The 11,668-nt window shown below is 40.0% G+C and overlaps 1 pseudogene; it reads left to right on the top strand.

The window, feature by feature from the left end:
• The first annotated feature begins 7,455 nt into the window (after window positions 1-7,455).
• LOC124790440 lies at window positions 7,456-7,573 on the top strand (annotated as a pseudogene).
• Window positions 7,574-11,668: the final 4,095 nt, after the last annotated feature.

Raw genomic sequence — 11,668 nt, 5'->3', positions numbered from 1 at the left:
CTTGAAAAGTGACGTATTCTCAAACCTATTACCCCAAACGAAGCGTCACTAGCCTACTAGACGAACAACAGTTTCATCAGATGCAGTTCTACCGTTTCACTGAACTGTTCGAATTTTGTTACCAGAAGAACTAGTATTCTTCATACATGCGATGTCTGTTCTTTAGGACTTGTCAGAAAGATGTCCGAAGGAACAGAAGCCATGCATACTATTAAAGCGAGGCTGGCCAATGATCCCTTGAGTGCAAATGCACTCCAGGGTCGGGCTCTTAGAGGAATCGCCGAAACGCTGCGAGTGAGACGATTTAGTGTAGGTACAATGCGCCAGCAGTGTGTGTTTGGGTAGACAATATGGGCCTGACGAGCGGCGTACCAGTGTGACCTGTTCAGTAGCGATGGTTCCTCTGAAAGATGGGGCATCTCGTAATACAACCTCTGAAAACTTAAGTGGGACAGACTATTAATACAACGGTAAATGTAAAATACCTGCGCGAGAAATAAATACTCTTTGGAATATAACCATCTCTGTGCGAACTCGATAACAAAGATATACAGATTGTATTAAGCTGCGGAAAAGAGATAATTATCCCATGTTGGACATTGGAAGAGAGATGTTCTATGTCGGATTGAGAGGAGATTGTTAGAAGCTGCCATTAAGGCAGTAATCTATGTTTTATGGTATTGAAGAAAATAAATACATATAAAAGCACAAAAGGAGTATCATGTGTGTACAGTTCATAAACCTTAATCGATTCAAAAGAAATATTCAGTGATATGAAGACGCAAGTCGTTCGGAAGTGTTGTGAGGCTTGATGGTGCGAACCTGCAGTTTTATACGGTTTTGGGATTTTTCTAGAATATTTCCCCGAAGAGCTAAATAATTTCACGAACTAAAGTTGGACGCCACATTCCATACACATGACACAGCATAGCCGAAAATCTTCCGGAAATCTAGAAATACGAAATCAGTCTGAAAACCATCGTCGACAGCACTCAGCACTTCGTGCGAGTAAAGGGCTGTGTTTCAAAAGACCGATGTTTTCTAAAACCGTGTTGACTATACGTCAATAGACTGTTCTCTTCGAAGTAATTCATAATGTTCGAATACAATATATGCTCCAAAATCGTGCTGCATACACTTGAGGTCGATTCTTAAAAGAATCGGTGGTATGGTGGTAAGATACTAAACAAAGAGCTATTAAAAATGATGCTGGACAAAAGTAATGAATGGAAAAGCCTCACCACAAAACAGGGAAATTTTTACGGTGTCGATGATTAATTAATAAGGCGTCGCAAGAGCAGCAGAAAAAAAAACTAGAACATGCAGCATAGTCTATAGAGAATATTGGAATTATAGGTATTTGGATATAAGGTAAGCAAAAGATACGGACAGATCTAGGACACTATGAAAGGAGAATAAAACGTAGAAAAAGTATGTCCTACTGCCTGCTGATTACTTACCTGATTCAGAGTTTATTTACTAAAATGAAAAAAATGAAGGCTACTGCTTCTCTTATGCCGCGCGGGATTAGCCGATCGATCTGAGGCGCTACAGTCATGGACTGTGCGGCTGGTCCTGGCGGAGGTTCGAGTCCTCCCTCGGGCATGGATATTTGTATTTGTCCTTAGGATAATTTTGGTTAAGTAGTGAGTAAGCTTAGGGACTGATGACCTTAGCAGTTAAGTCCCATAAGATCTCACACACATTTTGATTTTTTGCTTCTCTTGTTGACGTCAAGCCAGTTAGGTCCGGAATACTAGTTTAATTATTGACGGATAGATAAAGAGTGATGATCACTGCAGTTGCCTGACGTGATGAAAGGAAACTACGGAAAACCTATGGCTGGACTGTCAGGCAGAAATTAGAACTCCTCTGCCCCGGAAGGGAGGCCAGTGTTCTGACCAGCGCTACGCCTCGTTCGGTCAGTGACGCAACGAGTAGCATGCGCCTGAGAAGCGTTAGCAACCTTAAGTGGCGTCAACTGGCACACAAAGGTTCCGCACTGGGCTGCGAGCGCTTCGTTTGCTGTATTGCTTCTGTCCCGCCACAGGCCGTACTCAGCTGAACACTGAAGAAATAGGCTCCGCGTCTACATTCTTAAAACTGCATGGAGCATATTTTGTCAATTGTTGTCAATGAGACTACATCCTAGGTTTCCGTTTCCACATACAAGACTGCAATTTTACTTCTTTAAAATTTATCGTTACATCAGTTTCATTAAAACTATACAAAATTCCTTATCGCTTAATAATTGAGGCTATAATGAATATTGACAGCGCGGTAATTTTACTTATTACTCTAATGGTTTACATTTACGGAAGCAAAAGCCTGTCATCTACGTGTGTGGTATGACCCATAGCGAACCATCCGCGTTTTGACTTGTCTGTTGTACGGAGATACGTACGTAAAAAGATAAAATATTTATTGGAGACCAACCTATAAACTACCAGACTCTCTGACTAGTACGGGTTAGTTGTAAGATCAGTGCAAATGGACATGATACTCGTCGTGATTATGACGTTAAAATTCAATTTATCGCTCAGTTTGCTGAAAGTCAAAATTTAGTATAACTCTCATGATTTGTTTCCCATGTTAGCTTTCCTAACAACCAATCGCTACGGTTCAGATCACATTTCATTACGTCGCCTAAGATAACCTACAGATACTCACAACAACAATATATAATTTACTGCTCAACAAACAAATTTCTCGACAACGCTGCTATGAAAGCAGCATTTATATCACAATAATTTCTCGACAACGCTAATTGACAACAGATAATTAGAATGTTTTAGGAATAGTAATCAACACTAAAAAGATGGTAAACGATCGAGTACCGCTACCGTTTTACGAAGTAAGCATAAACTGATCGATCTCTGCACCAACTTGACTATTTTCACTGAAGTCGCCAATCTTTTTCTATGCCAAACTACTGTCTGCTTTATTGAATCTGTTTCAGTGTACCTTTGACTATACCCCACACCGATGTTACTCTTCACAGAAACCAGCTGCCACCACAAGATATTTAAACTAAACTTTACTGGGATACTGTCTCTTTAGAATCATTTGAACCTCCACAAAACATCGTTAACGCTTCGCTCGCGTCAACTTCATCAACCACATTACACACTGACACAGCAATGTGTTACAGTTTCCACATAAACAACGCAAGTATCAAAAACATCGCCCCCGCTCTTCAAACCACGCATAAAAAACATGAATAAATTACAATAATTATAAAACGTAGTTAACTCTACTTCCTGAAACGTTAAATGAATCTAGGACCTTGATGTTGCACTCAAGTTGCACTCAACTGGACCTTCATGTTGCACTCAACTTTATGTGAAATACGAAGAAGACAAAACATAACAAAACGCTGATTGAAACAGATACAACACACATCCGAGGTCGAATCGATCGAATAGCCACACACAATATCAAGATTCTAAATTGCCACTTGTATACTGGAAAGGTACAAACCCAGCTACGAGTGTAGCTAAGTTAAGTCCAAACTGCAACATGCGAATTTGGCTCTGAGCACTATGGGACTTAACTGCTGAGGTCATCAGACGCGAAAGGCTATTTTCAATTTGTACAGAAACCAGATGGCAGTTATAAGAGACGAGGGGCATGAAAGGGAAGCAGTGGTTGAGAAGGGAGTGAGACAGGGTTGTAGCCTCTCCCCGATGTTATTCAATCTGTATATTGAACAAGCAGTAAAGGAAACAAAAGAAAAATTTGGAGCAGGTATTAAAATCCAGGGAGAAGAAATAAAAACTTTGAGGTTCGCCGATGACATTGTAATTCTGTCAGAGACAGCAATGGACTTGGAAGAGCAGTTGAATGGAATGAACAGCGTCTTGAAAGGAGGATACAAGATGAACATCAACAAAAGCAAAACAAGGATAATGAAATGTAGTCGAATTAAGTCGGGTGATGCTGAGGGAATTAGATTAGGAAATGAGACACTTAAAGTAGTAAAGGAGTTTTGCTATTTGGGGAGCAAAATAACTGATGATGGTCGAAGTAGAAAGGATATAAAATGTAGACTGACAATGGCAAGGAAAGCATTTCTCAAGAAGAGGAATTTGGTAACATCGAGTATAGATTTAAGTGTGAGGAAGTCGTTTCTGAAAGTATTTGTATGGAGTATAGCCATGTATGGAAGTGAAACATGGACAATAAATAGTTTGGACAAGAAAAGAATAGAAGCTTTCGAAATGTGGTGCTACAGAAGAATGTTGAAAATTAGGTGGGTAGATCACATAATTAATGAGGAAGTATTGGGGAGAAGTTTGTGGAAGCTTTCGAAATGTGGTGCTACAGAAGAATGTTGAAAATTAGGTGGGTAGATCACATAACTAATGAGGAAGTATTGGGGAGAAGTTTGTGGCACAACTTGACTAGAAGAAGGGATCGGTTGGTAGGACATGTCCTGAGGCATCAAGGGATCACAAATTTAGCATTGGAGGGCAGCGTGGAGGGTAAAAATCGTTGAGGGAGACCAAGAGATGAATACACTAAGCAGATTCAGAAGGATGTAGGTTGCAGAGGTACTGGGAGATGAAGGAGCTTGCACAGGATAAATTAGCATGGAGAGCTGCATCAAACGAGTCTCAGGACTGAAGACCACAACAACAACAATCTCCTATCACACATGACGTTGAGCATCAAGGCATTGCTGCTCTTGAAAAGTGACGTATTCTCAAACCTATTACCCCAAACGAAGCGTCACTAGCCTACTAGACGAACAACAGTTTCATCAGATGCAGTTCTACCGTTTCACTGAACTGTTCGAAATTTGTTACCAGAAGAACTAGTATTCTTCATACATGCGATGTCTGTTCTTTAGGACTTGTCAGAAAGATGTCCGAAGGAACAGAAGCCATGCATATTATTAAAGCGAGGCTGGCCAATGATCCCTTGAGTGCAAATGCACTCCAGGGTCGGGCTCTTAGAGGAATCGCCGAAACGCTGCGAGTGAGACGAATTAGTGTAGGTACAATGCGCCAGCAGTGTGTGTTTGGGTAGACAATATGGGCCTGACGAGCGGCGTACCAGTGTGACCTGTTCAGTAGCGATGGTTCCTCTGAAGGATGGGGCATCTCGTAATACAACCTCTGAAAACTTAAGTGGGACAGACTATTAATACAACGATAAATGTAAAATACCTGCGCGAGAAATAAATACTCTTTGGAATTTAACCATCTCTGTGCGAACTCGATAACAAAGATATACAGATTGTATTAAGCTGCGGAAAAGAGATCATTATCCCATGTTGGACATTGGAAGAGAGATGTTCTATGTCGGATTGAGAGGAGATTGTTAGAAGCTGCCATTAAGGCAGTAATCTATGTTTTATGGTATTGAAGAAAATAAATACATATAAAAGTACAAAAGGAGTATCATGTGTGTACAGTTCATAAACCTTAATCAATTCAAAAGAAAAATTCAGTGATATGAAGACGCAAGTCGTTCAGAAGTGTTGTGAGGTGTGATTGTGCGAACCTGCAGTTTTACACGGTTTTGGGATTTTTCTAGAATATTTCCCCGAAGAGCTAAATAATTTCACGAACTAAAGTTGGACGCCACATTCCATACACATGACACAGCACAGCATTTAGCTTTACCTCTGAAAACTTAAGTGGGACAGACTATTAATACAACGATAAATGTAAAATACCTGCGCGAGAAATAAATACTCTTTGGAATTTAACCATCTCTGTGCGAACTCGATAACAAAGATATACAGATTGTATTAAGCTGCGGAAAAGAGATCATTATCCCATGTTGGACATTGGAAGAGAGATGTTCTATGTCGGATTGAGAGGAGATTGTTAGAAGCTGCCATTAAGGCAGTAATCTATGTTTTATGGTATTGAAGAAAATAAATACATATAAAAGCACAAAAGGAGTATCATGTGTGTACAGTTCGTAAACCTTAATCAATTCAAAAGAAAAATTCAGTGATATGAAGACGCAAGTCGTTCAGAAGTGTTGTGAGGTGTGATGGTGCGAACCTGCAGTTTTACACGGTTTTGGGATTTTTCTAGAATATTTCCCCGAAGAGCTAAATAATTTCACGAACTAAAGTTGGACGCCACATTCCATACACATGACACAGCACAGCATTTAGCTGTACCGATCGATTTCCGTGGAACGATAAATTATCATTAACGATTTCAGGTGGAGGAGTTCCAGCAAGGAGACGCAACGTGCTCTGCTGCTGCGAAACGCATATGGTATTCGTATTCTTTAACTTACGGGTAACATTAAGCAATATAGGCTCCATAACCACGGCAAACATAATTAAAAGGACTCAACTCAAATAAAAGGAGCAAACAGTAATAAGGAATCGCTAAACCAAACCATAAATAAAAAATCAATTAATAATAATACGAAATCACATTAATAAAACGCTCATTAAATAACAGAGAGAATAAAAATAAAGACTTTAAAATGTCACAGTGGTCAGAGGATCTGCCTTGTGAGTGGGAGACACGGGGTCGAATACCCGTCTGGCACAAATTTTCATCTCGCCCCACTGATGTAAACCAATGCCCACCAGCAGCTAAATGTTATTAATTCATCTGTTTCCTGATATTATTTACATATACAATAACAGCAGATTAGCTACTAACAATATCTCTACGACGCCCAGAAAGCTCAATGCTTTTCAAAAGAGTATCCATCACTCACTTGCGAATTCAGCCTTGAACATACAAGCTACGGAAGAGTGTTAACAGCCTGTAGCTCTTTGAGGATGATAGCAACAAAATTGGCATTCTGTTTCCAGAAAGGTAAATGTCGTAGCGTGTGACATTAGAAATTTGAATGTTGGATCAATATTAAAGAATCTGCAAGTGAGAGATCGAAGGTAGTGTAATATGGTCTACAGATTTGAAACTCATAGCCTGTATACACACATCAGGTGGCACTAAATTGATAACGAGAGCATCAGCAAATCGAGTAGCAGATGATCTAAAAATTACATATGAAAAGATGTGTGGTGCTCTTCAAGACCGTAGTAGCGCTCAGAGTTAACGACCGGTGTTTAGGTTTACTAGTTTATGTCAAAAGGTGTTCATTATATTAGAGACGCACCATATGAAAAATATAACTGAATCTGCGTGTATGGAGCTTTATACGGTAACTGAAGTAGAAATACATATAAAACCTGTGATATAACGAAATTCATCTTTCGACTCTCGTGGATAGCAGAAAGACTCAGATAAAAGGTACCTAACTGAATGACTCCTGCAGACTGGAAAGTCTTATCACATAACACTAAATTTTGTGATACTGTAATTAGATTTCGTGTAAACTCAATGCCATATTTTCGCTCGAAATTGTCTGCTTTGATGTCACTTATACAAAATTCACTAACTCATGTTGATATCTGTAAGTAGCTTTCATTTTTCACCACACATTTTAACAGAGTAAAGGTAGTAGGGAACCAACGGTCTTGCCGCAGTGGTAACACCGGTTCCCTTCAGATCACCGAAGTTAAGCGGTGTCGGACTGAGCTAGCACTTGGATAGGTGACCATCCGGACTATCGAGCGCTGTTGGTAAGCGGGATGCACTCAGCCCTTGTGAGGTAAACTGAGGAGCTACTGGATTGAGAAGTAGCGACTCCGGTCTCTTAAATCTGCATCCAGTGACGCCTGTGTGCCGAGAATGACACGGCGGCCGGTCGGTACCGTTGGGCCCTCATGGTATGTTCGGCAGGAGTTCACTTTAGTTTTAAAGGTAGTAGGGAACTTCTCCAATAAACCGATCAGCAATACCTGATATGTAATCTACTGCATAATTACGATAACATCGCGTATCCCGAAGAGGGTGCTACTGCACACTATGCAGAGGGCCAGACTACCTCAGTAAGTGCAATGGAATTCGACTAAAAGGTTATACTTTAGTTAATAAGCAGCTAAGTCTTATGACTGCATTACATAACTCATAAACATACTTCACAGCAACATCTTAATAACAGAAATATTTATTCACGAAATGTAAATCAGTTGCAAGAACCAGCAAGCTATTTTTAGAATTTTATATGTTAAAGGAAAAGAAGACATCTTCACTTTTAATATTACTCATATTGTCTTCTTCTTGCAAACTTCTTTCTATCAAGTCTTTCTAACAATGATCTGAAATCGAAAGAATTGTAACTATTTGCAGAAACCCTTACAAAATTGCATTCTCAGTTATTGATGTGTGAGCCAATTGACAGTATTCTTAATCAAAGTGACATTTGATCTGTAAATAGACTTTCAGCAGAGATTACGCTATCAAAGGCAAAGTACGTTATTTTCATGAAAATGCATATGGACATTTTTGCACTTGTGGTGTTTACCAGGTATATTTTGTTTATCAAATATATTTTCCTATCAAGATGTGTGGGAAATCTTCAGGAATGTGACTAAACTCAAATGAAATTCTGGAAACCTAGTGGTAGAGAAAGCTTTCATGAAATGGAGAAGTACAGCAGGAAACGCAGAGCTATTAGGAATGATTCAGTAATTAATACTCACCTACAGAAGCGGCAGGTTAATGGGATAAGTGGTAAACACCCAAGAATAGTAAAAGAGAGAAACTATAGGGATAAATATTTAAATAAGTAGGGAATATTACAGAGGGTGTTGAGTACAGGAAGTACGTATAAGTAAAAAATACTAGGGTAAAGTACAGATTAAGGAATCTACAATAATGGCGAGTCAGTTAATGGTCTAGTAAGTATAGACAAATCCTAAACGTATACAAAAGAGGCCAGAAACGCTAATATCACGATTACATGGCGTTACGAGATCTTGAGTTATTACTCTGTTAGTGTCTGATACATGCATTTGGTACAATTCGTAGGGCGCACTAGTGGACCTTGAATTTCTTTATATAAATCACGACCAGTGAATGGTGTGACATTTACACCTTTTCATAAGTCAGACACGTTTGCAGCTCGTTCGGTAAGCCGATACGCTCCGTTGATTAAAGAAAAGCGAGAATTTATCGCCACGTAATTTGTGTTGACACAAAACTTTGTATGATTGTGACGGTATCGAACGGACTAATGGACGTCCGCTAACGGCATAAACCGTCATAAACGTTATCTCGCCGCAGCTCGCTTATCTTATCAGCCGTACGTGCTGGGTACAGGATGTAGTGAGCGCGCAGACAAATGTCATCAGGTTCCAATCGACGGCTGTAATCGCTCATTGAAATTGTACACAGAGGGAATCAGCATCGTATAACACGTATCGGAACGGGAATTACTGCACGGTTTGTTTGGATTGCTCTCGTTAAGAAGCGGAATTTATTTCCGTGATGTCAATACTACATGATCGCGTGGCATACTAACTTAGGTAAAATACGAAGCTTCTCCCAATTGGTTCTGATTAAGTGACATCTCCTCCTGACTAAATTGTTTCATTGAGGATTGTGAATACTGCTCAATAGAAATGAAACGGTGACAGACTTTTTAAGGAGGTAAAAATGAAAAAACCGGATGGAGATGCGCTACAGTCGTTTCTCCGTAACTAATTGGCTATTCAGAAACAATCTAAAGTCGGAGGTAGATGCGCCACAACAGTTTCCTCAGAACAACTGCTGGACTGGAGACAATCTCGTAGGCCGATGGTCGATAGTACTAATAAGTGAACTGAATTAAAACGTCGGATTAACATCGTCAGGCGTAATAAAGGCTATCGGTGTTGGTGATACAATACACAAACATCAGGCCCTCAACTCAGGTGTGTCCTAGCTGTTCAGGTGTGCTAAACTGATGTATAGAGAGGATCAGAGACTGGTTATTTTTCATATACGAAGTACAGGAATTTTGTCACTGAAAAATTCAGGCACTATCCAGAATAGAGGGCCTGATATCGCCAGGGCCGATAGCCTAGGAAATAAATTGGAGATGAACTTAGACGTTACGGTCTGTTTGATAATAAGTACGCATATAACGGCTGATGTCCCGCCATCCTGCACAGCAAGATTGGTCACCCCTAAGTTAAACATCAGATTTGAGTCAGTGTGCCTTTACGTAATCAGTAAATACCCAGCCATTAGCCATACTCACAAACTAATGACGTGCACGTACTGCGCCATTTCGATTATGCAATGTTCCACAGCGATGTATGTAAAATTGTACTGTATTAGAAATGCTAATTCTGATCTTAGCTCTTTTTCAAGATCAGCTATAACAGATGGCGACGCATCATCGTCGTCAACTGAAAACCACGTACAGTGCGTGATTATGCAAACTGAACTACACTCAAAACTAGTAGTACTAACAGAAATAGTACTAAATATATACTATGGAATGATGTTTTTGCTCCAATTCATTAAATAAAGAAGGAACAGATTTAGATGATACACTGAAGAGGCGGAACATCATGCGCAAGGTGGAATACCGCCTTGTGACATGGCGCGCACGTCATGCTGTGAGGAAAGTATATAAACGAAACAGTCGAGAATGGGAAATCACTCCGTTTTGTAAAGGAGGCTACGCGCTGATATGTGGCAGATCTGACGACACAGATCGTGCTGACACAACTGTTTAAGAGCTCATTGTTTAACGCCCATTGTTGATTGTGGGGCTCTGCAAGCAGATGACTTCTTCGTGTTCCCATGCTGACCCAACGACATCCACAGTTACTATTGTAAAAGGCACTGGATCATCGAAATCTGACCATGGATCAACGTAAACGTGTCATCTGGTTGGATGTATCAGATACCACTTTCCAATACGAAACTCAGTTTTGTAACACCATAATCTCTGTTATCTTATTTCTGCCGTCCATATCACCATTGTACTAAGTGAAAAAAATGTTCCACATCCTTGCGGGAGATGGTGCTGACCAAAGGTACAGAAAATGTGGTACGAATATATACGCAGTCATCTGTCTGTTAACACTACTGGATGTACTGAATGTACCGATTCATCCTTCAGCTTCCTCTTTAAAGAGTCGGGAAGTCATGTGGACACACCTGATAGTCTAGATGTGTGGAACACAGGGTGGCATAGCGTGGTCTCGTTGCCGATGTTTGTCCAACACACAAATACCTTTAGATCCATTTCCTGAAACCTGAGAAACGGACAGACCTTTTTTTGGGTTCTCTCCGGGCAATCCATTATTAATTAAACTTATACGTCAGGTACAGCCATACGGAGTACACGTAATGTGATGGAGTCTTTTCCTGCGTGAACCTCATACACAGTAGAATACTGTCTCTGTTTCCTGAGTAGAAAAACGTGACACCGTTTCACTGTTTAAGATTGGCACCTCTCACGCAATCATCAATCTTACGCTCATTCCAACTCAACCTCAAAAGATACATACGAAATGCGTGATTTAAGAAACAATGCTATGTTTGACTGAAGTGACTGAAGTACAAGGCTGGAGTTATAAATAGAGACAAACGCAACTAAAAATAAATAACGGATCAACGTGAAAGGAAAACAGCCTGCAAAACTCAATACTGACCTTTATTGACACAAGTATTTTAAACGGTATCTGTTTAAGGACATACGTTTACCAGACCTTTCTTCTAATTTTGACAAGTATTGTCCCCTACAAGAGTATTGGACTTGCACTTGTAAAACGGGCTGTAGATAGAGGCAGAAAAATTGTTGCTCAGCTATTCACTAAATCGGTGTTCTTTATTCTAGG

Source organism: Schistocerca piceifrons, chromosome 3 (genome assembly GCF_021461385.2).
Source record: "Schistocerca piceifrons isolate TAMUIC-IGC-003096 chromosome 3, iqSchPice1.1, whole genome shotgun sequence".
Taxonomy (NCBI): domain Eukaryota; kingdom Metazoa; phylum Arthropoda; class Insecta; order Orthoptera; family Acrididae; genus Schistocerca; species Schistocerca piceifrons.
Note: the sequence above shows the minus strand (reverse complement) of the source record. Positions and strands in the feature narration are given on the sequence as shown.